The sequence below is a fragment of the Rhinoderma darwinii genome, chromosome 1, assembly GCF_050947455.1.
Source record: "Rhinoderma darwinii isolate aRhiDar2 chromosome 1, aRhiDar2.hap1, whole genome shotgun sequence".
Taxonomy (NCBI): domain Eukaryota; kingdom Metazoa; phylum Chordata; class Amphibia; order Anura; family Rhinodermatidae; genus Rhinoderma; species Rhinoderma darwinii.
The window spans coordinates 203,257,218-203,268,086 of NC_134687.1; the positions used below are offsets into that span (position 1 = coordinate 203,257,218).

Here is a 10,869-nt window from a genome sequence, read left to right on the forward strand (position 1 = left end):
TATTTATGCAGCGTGTGGATGAGATTTATTTTATCTCATCCCCTTTCCTGCTACTGTATTTGCTGCGGATTTTCACAGTATTTACGCAGCGTGTGAACTGACCCGTAGGGTGCAGTTACACGCGGCAGATTTTGCTGCAGACATTTTCTGAGACTGAAAATCAGTTCCGTTCATCTGAATGGGGTTGTTTCTGCAGCCGGTGCATGGATTTCTGCAAGTTCCATTCAGATGAATGCAACTGATATTCAGTCGCAGAAATTTCTGCAACAAAATTTTCCGCGTGTAACTGCACTCTTTTAGAGCCTACAAGTACGATCAAAGGATTTATTATGGGATAGGAAACTCCTAATTTAATCTATACAAGCAATACATTTCTATTATTTTTAATCATTCAACCTTTAGGGTATGTTCAGACGGCTTATTTTCGGACGTCTTTCAGGCCGTAAACGGCCGAAAAACATCCGACACATCGGAAGCAGAACTTGAATGGGAAATACGGCGTTCTGTTCCGACGGGCCGTTTTTTTGTGCAGCCGTTTCGAAAACTAGCCGCGTAAAAAAACGGCCGCGAAAAAGAAGTGCAGGTCACTTCTTGGGACGTTTTTGGAGCCGTTTTTCTTAGACTCTATTGAAAACAGCTCCAAAAACGGCCGTAAAAACGCCGTAAAAAACGCAGTGAAAAACGCAAGTGGCTTAAAAAATTTCTGAAAATCAGGGGCTGTTTTCCCTTGAAAACATCTCCGTATTTTCAGACCTTTTTTGTTAAGCGTGTGAACATACCTTCACACGCTTAACAAAAAAGGTCTTAAAATACGGAGCTGTTTTCAGAGAAAACAGCCTCTGATTTTCAGGCATTTTTGAAGCTGAAAATGAAGCTTCTTTAAAGAGGCTCTGTCACCAGATTTTGCAACCCCTATCTGCTATTGCAGCAGATCGGCGCTGCAATGTAGATAAGAGTAACGTTTTTATTTTAAAAAAACGAGCATTTTTGGCCAAGTTATGACCATTTTTGTATTTATGCAAATGAGGCTTGCAAAAGTCCAAGTGGGTGTGTTTAAAAGTAAAAGTCCAAGTGGGCGTGTATTATGTGCGTACATCGGGGCGTTTTTACTTCTTTTACTAGCTGGCCGTTCACACAACCTATTTTCAGACATAATGGAGGCCTTTTACGCCTCGAATTACGTCTGCAAAAACGGCTCCAATACGTCGGCAAACATCTGCCCATTACTTTCAATGGGCTTTACGATGTACTGTGCTGACGACCTGTCATTTTACGCGTCGCTGTCAAAAGACGGCGCATAAAATTACAGCCTTGTCAAAAGAAGTGCAGGACACTTCTTGGGACGTAATTGGAGCCGTTTTTCATTGACTCCAATGATAAACAGCTCCAAATTACATCCGTAAAAGACGCCCCGCAAAACGCGAGTACATGCAATTACGTCTGAAATTCAGGAGCTGTTTTTTCCTGAAAACAGCTCCGTAATTTCAGACGTAAATGCAGTTATCGTGTGCACATACCCTAAGGCCTCATACACACGACCATAGCCATGTGCACGGCCGTGATTTTCGGGTCGGCCGGCCATGGAGTGTCACCCGCGACCCGCCCAGCAAATCGCGGGCCGTGCACATGGCCGCGTCCATTATTTCCTATGCATTATTTCCTATGTCGTAATAAGACATGTCCGTTCTTTCAGCGGTCCAGGCTCCTGGGCCATGCACGGACCGTGGAAACCACGGTCGTGTGCATGGGCCCATAGGAATGAATGGGGCCGCAATTCTCCCTTGGATTTTCGGGGAAATTGCGGCCGCAAAATCACGTTCGTGTGCATGGGGCCTTAGTTTGGAGCTTCTTCCTGAGGCGTTTTTTGAGGCATTTTTCATAAAGTTCAATGTAAAATCAGCTCCAAAAAACACCTCAAGAAGTGACATGCTTTAAAACAGAGGCGTAAAAAGACGCCCCGTATGAACTAAATGCTGTTTTTCCCATTGATTTCAATGGGAAGATGTTTGTAGGCGTTCAGCTTCCGTTTTTTCAGGCGTTTTTCGAGGGAAAACAGCTCCTGATTTTCAGACGTTTTTTAAGCCACTCGCTTATTTCACTGCGTTATTTACGGACGTTTTTGGAGCTGTTTTTCTATAGAGTCAATGAAAAACGGCTCCAAAAACGGCTGTAGAAGAGACATGCACTTCTTTTTCGCGGCCGTTTTTTTGGCCGCGCAAAAAACCAGCCCGTTGGCACAGAATGCCGTTTTTCCCATTGAAATCAATAGGCAGATGTTTGGAGGCGTTCTGCTTCCGATTTTTCGGCCAATTTTCGGGCGTTTACGGCCCGAAAAACGGCCGAAAATAAGCCGTGTGAACATACCCTAAGGGTATGTTCACACGGCAGCGTCCATTACAGCTGAAATTACGGTGCTGTTTTCAGGAGAAAACAGCACCGTAATTTCAGCAGTAATGGCATGTGCAGGCGTCTTTCGCTGCGTCCATAACGGACGTAATTGGAGCTGTTTTTCCATGGAGTCTATGGAAAACGGCTCCATTTACGTCTGAAGAAGTGAAAGGCACTTCTTTGACGCGGGCGTCTTTTTTACGCGCCGCCTTTTGACAGCGGCGCGTAAAAAAAATGACCGTCGGCACAGAACATCGTAAGACCCATTCAAATGAAAGGGCAGATGTTTGGCGACGCTTTTGAGCCGCATTTTCGGACGTAATTCGGGGCTAAAACGCCCGAATTATGTCCGTAAATAGTGTGTGTGAACCCAGTCTTACATCTATATTCCAGCGATACTGAAAGAACATTTTTTACTTTTGCTGTAGTGCTCTCTAGTGTTCATCAGTGGAACTGCAGCTCAAGAACAATTTTTACATTCTGTAATGTACTTAAAGGGGCTCTGTCACCAGTTTATAACTTCCCTATCTCCTACCTAATCTAATAGGCGCTTTGAAACAAGCCATCGTACAGCTACAGCAACAAAATCTGCCGCGTGTGAATCTGCTTGGGCCGTGTAAACAAGCGCCGATCTACGATTCAGCTCGTTGATTGGCGCTCTCCTTTCAGAAGGAGCAAGTATGGGGACGAACACTCGTTACTACAATCGCTCGTCGCCATAAATTCCTATCATGTCGGCAGCACGTCTCCCTGTTTACACACTGAGACGTGCTGCCGACATTGATAATCATTTCGGCTGCATAAACGATACGATCAGCCGATGAACGAGCTGTGAACGCTCATTTGCCCAATAATTGGCCCATGTAAAACGTCCTTTAGTGATGATACAATCCCTATTGTACTTTGTTCCATTAGCACCTATTAACCCTTGTGGATTGTGCTTTTATTTGCCTGGTTTTGGTTAGCTATTATTACTTGATTAATAGCAAACATATAAAATGAAGTAACTTGAGTATCTACGCTGTCTTGAATGATTAGACATTCATTCTAGAATTATATTAATTTGATGTAAACTATGTGACCAGCTACTGTACCAAATGGATGATCATCTCTGCAAACCCAAAAGATAACTGTATCCGATATTGAACAGGGATCCCTCAACTCTATACTATACAGTATATATATTGTTTGTCCTATATTGAAAAGGGAACTCAACATATTATTAATGTATGTTAATTATAACTATGTTATATATGGGATCAGGAACTCCCTATTGTGGTTTCCCCAAAGAACTTTTAAGAACATGACTTTCATTGTCACCAGGCTTTCGGGACCGGTACAGCTCTTCAGGTTTAGCCAGAATTTTGAGATTTACTATTACCTGACCCATACTTAGACTATCGCCTTACATTTCCATTATGTTGTGTTTCCAGAAACGGATATAGTTCTAGTGAAGTAACACACGATCTCTGCTTGCTGTCAGTAATTTGAATTATTTATTGTTAACCTTTTGAGACTGAAACCAGCCATCTGGATAACATTCAGCACTGAATGTAAAGTTTATCTCGGCTCTCTTTTTTTTGGCTATATTATGAACTTATTATATATTATGGATTTAGAATAATTTTGTATAAAGTTTATTTAAATTGAGTTGGCACATAGACGATGAAATATCTTTATTATTTTACTATTTCAACAGCTTGTGGTATTGGAGGTCCGTCAGCATTAAGCAGAATAGTAGGAGGAACAGCGGCAACTTTGGGTTCATGGCCCTGGCAGGCCAGTCTACGCCACAACGGGTATCATAGGTGTGGAGCAACACTCATTAGCAGGTCCTGGCTCGTGACTGCTGCCCACTGTTTTTTTTCGTAAGTTAAACATCAGTCTCATACTTAGAACATAGCGTCAATCATTATTTAACTTTAAACATGATTTAACTACTCAATACGATGTCTCACATCGTAAACTACTCCAAATCTGCCCCATGTCGCCTGGATAATAAGTCTCTTGTAAGGAGTTTAAAGCTCTATGATGTAAGGAGATCTGCTGACTGTCTTTTTTTTTTAAAAAATCTTAAAATGGGGATTTACTTCAGCAGTGAACATCACCACCCATGTAAATATATCCCATTGTACCTCTGTTCACAGTTTGGTATAAAATGCTTAAATGGGTTTTCCGAGGTCCAAGACAATTTTGTGCTGGATGTAGTAAGTCCACTGCTGCACCCTCTTCTGGTCCTGAGAGGTCACGTCCATTGAGACATAATGTCACATGACCATGGTAACCAATCATGGCATATGACTTTGATGTTGCATCCACAGGACCATGCCATGATTGCCTGCTATCTCAATGGAAGTAATGAAACTACCCAGAGGACTAGTGAAATCTTTAAAGTCTTTTCAAGACTATAAGTATATTTAAAACATTTTTATTTTCTTATATCCAGCACAGTAAATGTTTTCTGTTTAAATTCACCAGGGTTTCGGAAAACCCCTTTAATTACAGCCATATACTAGGCCTCGTGTATGAAAACTTGTTCAGACAAGGTTGTTGCCTACAGCAAAGAATAGCAATTCAACTGAGCGGTTGCTCAGTGGTTCACATTGTTGCCTTGCAGCACTGGATCATTATGCATACCTCCCAACTTTCAAGAATCACAAAGAGGGACAACCGATGCGGCGTGTGCAGCACGACACCACAAGTTTTTTTTCTTTTAAGCCACGCCTCTAATCCCACCCAATCTCCGCTTATACACACCCGATTCAGCCCACACAGTATCATGCTCCCATAGTGCCTCCCACACAGTATAATACCAAATAACTGCCCCCACACAGTATAATGCCCCCATAGCTGCCACCATACAGTATAATGCCCTCATAGCTGCCACCATACCGTATAAAGCCAACACAGATGCCCCCATACAGTATAATGGCCACACATATTCTCCTATGCAGTATAATGCCCATACAGATGCCCCCATGCAGTATAATGCCCAAATTCCCCCATACAGCATAACGCCCCCCTAGCTGCCCAATACAGTATAATGCCCCCTTAGCTGCCCCTAGTGCCAGTGCCCTTGCAGATAGTGACACAGTGCCCATGTATATAGTGCTCATATACCTAGCACCACAGTGTCCCCTGTAGATAGTGCCCTTATATAGTGCCACAATGTCCATGTAGATAGTGCTACACCCCCATGAAGATAGCGCCAGCCCCCCCCCCCCCCCGCTGTAGATAGCACCATTGGGACTCCCTCTAGGAGCGGAATCTCCAGTCAGAGCATAGGCCTGGGATTCCACTCCTAGAGGGAAGCCCTGATGTCACTGTCCATATATGGACCGTGACGTCAGTGGCTACTCCTTTAGCGGAATCCCCGTTGCCGACTCTGGCCAGGGATTCCGCTGCAGGAGGACCCACTGACGTCAATGTCCATATATAGACAGTGACCTCGGGGGTTTCCTCTAGGAGCGGAATCCACGGCCAGATCATTGGCAATGGGAATTCCGCTCAAGGAATAGCCACTAATTCTGAAGCAAGGAACCATCAGCTCCCTGTTTCAGAATTAGTTCAGAGCGGAGGAGCAGAGAGAGCTCCTCCGCTCACCGATGACTCCACGGGCACAGCACTACTGTAAGCGTTGCGCACGACGGTACTGTCCATATATCCCCGTTGCCGACTCTGGCCTGGGATTCCACTCCTAGAGGGAAGCCCTGATGTCACTGTCCATATATGGACCGTGACGTCAGTGGCTACTCCTTTAGCGGAATCCCCGTTGCCGACTCTGGCCGGGGATTCCGCTCCAGGAGGAGCCACTGACGTCAATGACCATATATGGACAGTAACCTCAGGAGTTTCCTCTAAGAGTGGAATCTCTGGCTAGATCATCGGCAATGGGGATTCCGCTCAAGGAGTAGCCACTAATTCTGAAGCAGGAAACCATCAGCTCCCCGCTTCAGAATTAGTTCAGAGCGGAGGAGCAAGGGGAGCTCCTCCGCTCGCCGAGAATTGCTCGGGGAAGCCCTTGACGGTACTGTTCATATATGAACAGTGACGTCAGTGGCTACTCCTTGAGTGGAATCCCCATTGCCTACTCTGGCCGGGGATTCCGCTCCAAGAGTAGCCAGTAACGTCACTGTCAACATATGGACAGTAACATCAAGGGCTTACCCGAGCACAGCGCTTACAGTAGCGCTGTGCCTGCGGAGTCCTCGGCGAGTGGAGGAGCTCCCTCTGGTCCTCCGCTCTGAACTAATTCTGAAGAAGGAGCTGATGGTTCCCTGCTTCAGAATTAGTTTGACAGCAGGACATACCCCCGGCCGCTGAATCCGGGACAGTTGGGAGGTATGCATTATGGTTAAAAAGTAGGGATTACATTTTTTTTAATTTGGGCATTATATGTAATTACAGCTTTCAATATAAGTGCTATTCTACAGTAGAACATATAAACCACTGTTTATCAATTTTTGGTGAAAGTCGGTAAAACAGTCATGATGATAAATTTGCTAAATTATACCATCATGTTTCCACAGGAGCAAAGATGTGAATTCTTGGACAGTCGTCTTAGGAACTGTTTCTTTAAGTTCTGGATCTGGGTTGAAGCTCCAAAATATCATTATCCATGAGAATTACACCAACGGAGAATACCAAAACGACATTGCGATTCTCCAGTTATTAAGTCCAGTAAACTTTACATCAAATATCCAATCAGTATGTTTACCGGATACACTGGATTTCTTTCCTGACAACTCTTCATGTTATGTAACCGGATGGGGAGCTCTTACAGATGGAGGTTAGAGAAAAAAAATCCACTCAACATATTAAATACACTTTTAAGTTTAAGAAAAGTTTTTTACAAAAATATTTGCGGTTGGTATTCTTATTATTCTTTGCCCATGGACAATCACCTGATGGTACATAAAATAAGCTATTGACAAAAAAGAATGAATAGAGCAAGGGTAAAGCTGAAATATTTGCATTCTTCCCAACATGGTTTTGCCCCAAATTCTCAGTTCTGGAGGATAAATAATTGAGTGAATTTGCAAAAAAATGTAATATTTGATGAAAATAATCATTTATTTTTTTTTTTTTTAAGGGAGCTTATCATCTGTTCTACAACAAGCGGAATTGAAAATCATTAATTCTACTTTATGCAGCAGTTACCAGATGTATGGTTACCTTATACAGCCTTCCATGATATGTGCTGGTTATATAGAAGGAAAAATTGATTCATGTCAGGTATGTATGTTTGTAATTATGAAGACAAGGCAAGTCTGACAACTTTTCGCTAGATGAACATGCTACAATGCATCGGATGGTACGGCAATACATAATCACATCTGATGTGTTAGGCATAATTTAGACGAGCGTAATATACGCGTGTGCGACGCGCGTGCTTTTCACGTGTGTCATACTTACCTATATTAGGCTATGGGGCAGTGCAGATAGCCCATGAGTTTTGCGCAGCGTGAGTCCGCTGCGTAAAACTCACGACATATTCTATATTTCTGCGTTTTTTGCGCATCACGCACCCATTGAAGTCAATGGGTGCGTGAAAACCACGCAGGTCGCACGGAAGCACTTCTGTGCGAACTGCGTGGTTCGCGCAACAGCTGTCATTCTCTGAATGTAAACAGAAAAGCACCACGTGCTTTTCTGTTTACAAACATCCAAACGGAGTGTCAAAATGATGGTGGCTGCGAGAAAATCTTGCAGCCGCGCATCATACACTGATGACACACGCAGCTGTTAAGTGCCTTTTGCGCACGCAAAACGCCGCATTTTTTGTGTGCGCAAAATGCACACGCTCGTGTAAATCAGGCCTTAGATTGTAGACTGACTTTTGTTATGTCTAGTACTAGATCTAGGAAATTAGTATTTGGTAGTCAGTAAAACATTCAAAATTGAAAAATGTTGTAAAGGATCTGCCAGGCACTACGTCTGTGGATACTCCCAGGATTAATCAATCGACACCTGAGGCCGGACCTCTTAGACTGACTCCGGCTCCCACCAATCAGGGTGGCAGGCTCAGGAGTGGGAGAGCCTATCGCGGCCTGGTCAGTCGGAGTTAGCTCCGCCCCCTGTCCATTTATACCTGCCGTTTTCTCTTCCTCATTGCTTGTGATTCTTCCTGGTTTCCTGTCCCTGCCTACTTGCAACGACCCGCCCTAGGCGACAGGGTACAACTGGGCGGCGGTCCCTACGCTGACTAAGTGCAAGGGAATACAAACAGGGAACAAGCAAGGGAAGGGGCGGTAGCCCACGGAAACCGTGAGGAAACCAGAGTGGTCAACGAGCCAGTAAGAATCAGGATGTCACGAAGTATACGAACGCAGAGCAAAGAGCAGGAAGCAAGCCGGGGTCAGAGCGAAGCAGGATAAGCGGAAGCTGTAGCAAGGCTGAAGCAAGGCAGAGCAGGGCCAGGAAACCCGGAAGAATCACAAGCAATGAGGAAGAGAAAACGGCAGGTATAAATGGACAGGGGGTGGAGCTAACTCCGACTGACCAGGCCGCGATAGGCTCTCCCACTCCTGAGCCTGCCACCCTGATTGATGGGAGCCGGAGTCAGTCTAAGAGGTCCGGCCTCAGGTGTCGATTGATTAATCCTGGGAGTATCCACAGACGTAGTGCCTGGCAGATCCTTTACAAATGTATTATATAATAGAACAGTGTTTCTCAATCAAAGTCCTCCAGCACCCCCAACATGTTTAGAGGATGCGCCATAGGGAGAATACCTGTAACAATTCCGGATGCACTGACAATAAGGCTGTGTTCACATGTGGCAGATTTGTTCTAGAAATTTATGCAACTGAAGAACCCATTCCATACGTTTCTGCAGCATGTGCATGGATTTCTGCAAGCCCCATTCAGATAAATGGGACATTTGCAGAAATTTCTGGAACAAATCTGCCACATGTGAGGATACCCTAATATTATCACCTGTGCAATACTAAGGAGATCCTGAAAATATCCTGTTGTGGTACTGAAGGAAGGGAGTTGATAAAACTTGAAGTAGTAGATGATAGATGTGACGTCATTTAGATCAGTGGCCTTCAGTTCTTCTGTAAAATTGTTAGATTGGGTTAGAGGTGACGGCATTATGGGTATATCATTTAAAAAGAATAAAAAATAAGCTCGGACTTACATATAACAATGATTAAAGGGGTATTCTCATCTCAGACATCTATGCCCTATCCATAGAATATTCTATGAATGTCTGATAGGTGCGGGTCCAACTTCTGGGACCTCCACCTATCTGGAGATTGGGGATCCCGTCTGGAGAGGTAGCCGCACATATGGAAACTGCACCTATCAGACATTTATGGCATATACATAAGCGCTAAATATTTCAAAAGAGTAAGCACTAAATAGGAACTATAGAGTAAGCACTAAATAATTCATAAATAAATATAACAAATCTAAAAATAAAATGTAAATAAATAAGAAGCACTGAATAATGTGTTGCCCACTTGGTTATAATTGAATTATCACTTCAATGGGGCTGAGCTGTTATACCAGATCTAGCCCATGGACAAGAGTGGCGCGGTTTCTAGAAAAAAAGCAGAAAAGCTTTTATAGTCTCATACAACCTTTGTCATTTACCAGTACGTTAATCTAATAATCTGGGTAGTATGCAAAAAGGCTGTCTGAGTGCTTCTCTCCTTGGAGCTTGGGTAGGTTAAATTCTTCACGTCATATACCGCCCACTATTGCCCTGCAATATTTATAATTTATTTATTTTTTTCGAAAACCAATCCATTGCATTGTTGTTCCATTCTAGGGTGACTCAGGAGGACCTTTGGTTGCCCTACAGTCTAATAACAGGTGGACACTCATAGGAATTGTTAGTTTTGGCTATGGATGCGCCTTACCTAAGGAGCCTGGTGTGTACACTAAGGTCACATATTTTCGGAGCTGGATAACACAGAAGTCTGGGGTGTAAATTTTTCAATAGCGAGAAGAAATGCACAATATTCTGCACTGTGAAGTTCCTACAGCATCACACTCCTAATGTTTGCAAGGCTTCGTCATTGAGTTGTTTGGCTCTACAATGGATTTGCTCTAAGGCTTGTTGACCGAATAAACTTTCCATTAAATGAAAAGTTGTCTTGCCAATAATATCCAGGGGTGACTAAGAAACTCAAAGAAAGATTTATCTGGCAGTTGCCATCGAAAAGGTGTTTTCCCCAGAATTACTCCTATGGAGTGGACCTGCCCTAAGGAAGATGCTGGATCATTGCTACGGTCAAACCACTAGATATTTATAGGTATTGCCTGCAGTTCTTAGTCGCCATTCCAGCCACTCAGCTGGGAAATCTCCATCAATGGTACCATTTGCCTTTAAGGACTATTGGCTGGTCTTTACTTTGGAATGCATTTCCCATAAGAACAAAAACAGAGATGTATCAATTACATATTAAAGAAATTTAAAACAAAATGTATATCAAACCATTTCAGATTTTTAGAATGTACTGTATTTCTTGC

General features: G+C 43.5%; 1 pseudogene; it reads left to right on the plus strand.

The window, feature by feature from the left end:
• The window catches only part of LOC142739338 (transmembrane protease serine 11C-like), a 33,308-nt pseudogene extending 22,664 nt beyond the window's left edge, over window positions 1-10,644 (plus strand).
• The last annotated feature ends 225 nt before the right edge of the window (window positions 10,645-10,869 follow it).